Raw genomic sequence first — 3869 nt, 5'->3', positions numbered from 1 at the left:
GGGTGGTGAGTAAATGACAGAATTATCATTTTTGGGTGAACTATCCCTTTAAAATTATTTCTGAAGGATCATGTGACACTGAAGACTGGAGTAATGATGCTGAAAATTCAGCTTTGAAATCACAGGAATAAATGACTTTTTAAAATATATATTCAAATAGAAAGCAGTTATTTTACATTGTAAAAATATTTCACAATATTACTGCTTTTGCTGTATTTTGGATCAAATAAAGGCAGGCAAATATATATGTGTGTGTGTATGTGTATATATATATATATATATATATATATATTTATATATATATATATATATACACACACACACACACACACATATATATATATATATATGGACTGTTTGAGTATTTTTCTTGAAAAGCCCCTCAGCTCATCCGTTCTATGTTGTTTCCATGTTGTAATGCAGTACAGACTGATGTATTGATGTACTGGTGGTCTCTGATGTAGGTGAACTTCACAAGTGAAATGGTTTCCACCAGCAGCAGCAGCAGCAGCAGTAACTGAACTCTGAGCACCGCAGTGATAAGCTTTGAGCTGCCCACACTTACCCACATACCCAAAAACACTGGAAAGAGAGCGTGGAAACACTTCATATATGTCTGTCTTCACACCTCATCCTCCTGCTGTTTTTTTTCTATATGCATTGTGCTTTATTGATTATTAAAAAAAGAGAGCAAGAGATTGTTGGCCACCACTTCTAGTATCAGAAACCCAGTGCAGTGACCTGTGCGTCACTGAAAATGAGTGCATGTGCGTGTTTTAGTGTACACTATGTTGTGCAACTGCACTCATTAGCTTCAGCATTTGAGTTAAAGGCTCGTAATGTGATAACAGCTTGTTTGAGGATCATTAGAATAAAAGCAGCCACAGCGGGACCTCTGACCTTCATACCGTGTTAGCACTTTTATAATAATGATTAACCTAGCAACAATGTTCATTGTTGTACTGAATCACTAAAAGTAATTACACACTGTGTAATATATATAGAGAAAGAGATAGAGAGGGAGAGATTGGTAGATAGGTAGGCTGCATTTATTTGATCATAAATACAGTAAAACAGTAACATTGTTAAATATTATTACAATATAAAATAATACTATTAAAATGTAATTTATTGCTGTGATCAAAGCTGAATTTTCAGCATCATTACTCCAGTCTTCAGTGTCACATGATCCTTCAGAAATCATTCTAATATACTGATTTACTGCTCGAGAAACATTTATGATTATTATCAATGTTGAAAACAGTTGTGCTGCTTCATATTTTTGTGGAAACCATAATAATTTCTTCAGGATTCTTTGATAAATAGAAAGTTCAAGTGAACAGCATTTATTTTGTCATCGTAATGCTGAATACAATTAAGTTGTTTTTTAAAAATGTAAACATCTAAAATGTTGACTATAGTCTGTATACATAATTTGTTTTTCTATAGTACTATTACTTACATAAAAAGTACAATAAATAGAAAGTTCAAGTGAACAGCATTTATTTTGTCATCGTAATGCTGAATACAATTAAGTTGTTTTTTAAAAATGTAAACATCTAAAATGTTGAATATAGTCTGTATACATAATTTGTTTTTCTATAGTACTATTACTTACATAAAAAGTACATGTGTGTGTGTGTATAAGTAATTTACTAAGTGCTAAAACAAGTGTTTTTATCATATCTTTAATTAGCATTTCATTACATTAATATTTATATTTTTATATAAATAAACAAATACATGTATCATGTATATATATGCATATCAATAATAATAACAATTTAGAAAAACAAACAGGATTTGCAACTTAGCTAGTTATGAGAAAATAAAAATCAGACATAATACAAAACAGGGTGTGAAGGGGTGTGAAATTAAAACACTCCTATATATTTGCACGCACTGTTACTGCCAAATAAACTGAGCCAAATGAAATGATTATGAAGCTTTTAAAGAGACAGTTCACCAAAAATGATAGCTTTAATGTGATGACTGCAGTTTTTTTTTGTTCACTGAGAATCTTATTCACGCTTCCACTGTGATCACTAAGTGTCATTGTATGGAAAAGAGCGGTGTGACGATATGCCTCCTTTTGTGTGTGAAAGGAGAAAGTAAGTCATACGGCTTTGAAATGACATTAGAGTGAGTAAATGATGGCAGAAGTTTCGTTTTAGTGTGAATTTTCTCTTCGAAAAATGAATTCAAGACTCTGAATGAGGTATAAGTCTATTGATAGAACCACAAAGATTTGCATTTGTGTAAATTGTGTAAATTGCACACGACAGTGGCAAAATCACGTCACGTGGCTCCTCATGGTAAGTGCTATTCATGTGAGTCACCGCTGCAGTCATTATGAATGAAAAGATTCCCCAACTCTATGCTTAACCTTTACCACTTCTCCCATGCATGGTTTTTTGCAGGGCTTGCAAAGAGAAGAAGAAAAAAAACGTGTCAGGTTTCAATGCAACTGAGGAAAAACCAATAAAGCAGAAATAACTGAACTGAAATCAGTTCCAAATCCTAAAATTCCAAGATCTTAAATCCCTTCCAAGATTCTTGGAATTCTGCACCTCCCACGAGGCTTTTGTACATTTTTAAACTCCTGACATGGGATTTTTAATTAGCGACTGAAGGCCAGTCTCAGCCTGAAGCCAAAGTAAACTGTCAGATGCAAAGTGCTGTAACACACACACACACACATACACACACAACACACACACACACACACACACACACACACACACGATCCTTCTCCTCGAGTTTCTTTTCTCTCCACACCCTCTCTTTTCTCTTTTCCCTGCACTCCATCTCTTTTCCTTTAGTTCCATCTGTTTTTTCTCGGTGTTTTCAGTGCCTCTCCCACTTAGCTCTCTGGCCCCGTTGCCCTCTGTCTCTCTCTCTCACTCTCTCAGGACTCTCGCTCCTTATCCAGCATTCTTCAAATTCCCGCAGGGTTCTTAAGGGACAGACCCTTCTGGCTAACAGTGACACCCCACATCTCCCTCTCTCACCCCATTCAATTTAGTGTTCCTTTTTGGCAGTTTTAAAATATAATAACATATTAATAAATATAAAATATATAATACATTTAAAAATATAATAATATAATAAACTAAGAAAAGGGATTTTATAAATGTATTTTATATAATATAAATAATTAACAATAATAATAATAACTAAATTTAGGAAAAAGGTACTGAAGTCATACATGAAGTTCAGTATTAAAAGTGTTTAATTAAAAATGTTAAACCCTTCTCTCATTTAACAGAAAAACATCACAATCTCAGTAACACTGGTTTATTAGTTAACTACATTAGTTACAATGCATAACAATGAAAAATAATTCTACAGCATCTATTAGTCTAAAGCCCGATTCAGACGGTAATTGTTTCTCAGGGGACGTAAGTGATTTTCACCATTTACAGTGGATAGTCGGTGATTTAATTGCCGTCCGAATCCAGAATGTCGGTGTTTATCTCTCACCACCCCCATAAAAATCCCCGGCCGAATTACCTAATGTATTTTTGACAAACACCAAGGTCATGTGGTAATTTAATTGCCGTCCGAACCCCCAGTTTACGAGAAGAAATCAATTCAAACTTCAGTGTTTAAACCCTTTTTGAGCACTCCCGAACACCGTACGGTAGGCTAACTGTTGTACTTTGGTGTAATTTGCATATATATTTTATTTATTTCCGAAACGCTGGAAAGTATTTAAAAGAACAATAGTCGAGCACAGAACAATATTTAGAGTCCCAGCCTCAGAGGAGACAAGAGAGCTATAAATGGTTAAATGGTGAAACACACACAAGTTTTTTGTAACTCATGTGTGTTTTTAACGTAAACTTGTGTGTGAATGAGAACTTAGT

General features: G+C 34.1%; 1 protein-coding gene across 4 annotated transcripts in view; it reads left to right on the top strand.

The window, feature by feature from the left end:
* The window catches only part of LOC107752451 (histone deacetylase 7-like), a 99735-nt gene that overhangs the window by 10064 nt on the left and 85802 nt on the right, over nucleotides 1–3869 (top strand). The window lies entirely within an intron of this gene.

Source organism: Sinocyclocheilus rhinocerous, unplaced genomic scaffold (assembly GCF_001515625.1).
Source record: "Sinocyclocheilus rhinocerous isolate Xijiao unplaced genomic scaffold, SAMN03320098_v1.1 scaffold2246, whole genome shotgun sequence".
In the NCBI taxonomy this organism is placed as follows: domain Eukaryota; kingdom Metazoa; phylum Chordata; class Actinopteri; order Cypriniformes; family Cyprinidae; genus Sinocyclocheilus; species Sinocyclocheilus rhinocerous.
Note: the sequence above shows the minus strand (reverse complement) of the source record. Positions and strands in the feature narration are given on the sequence as shown.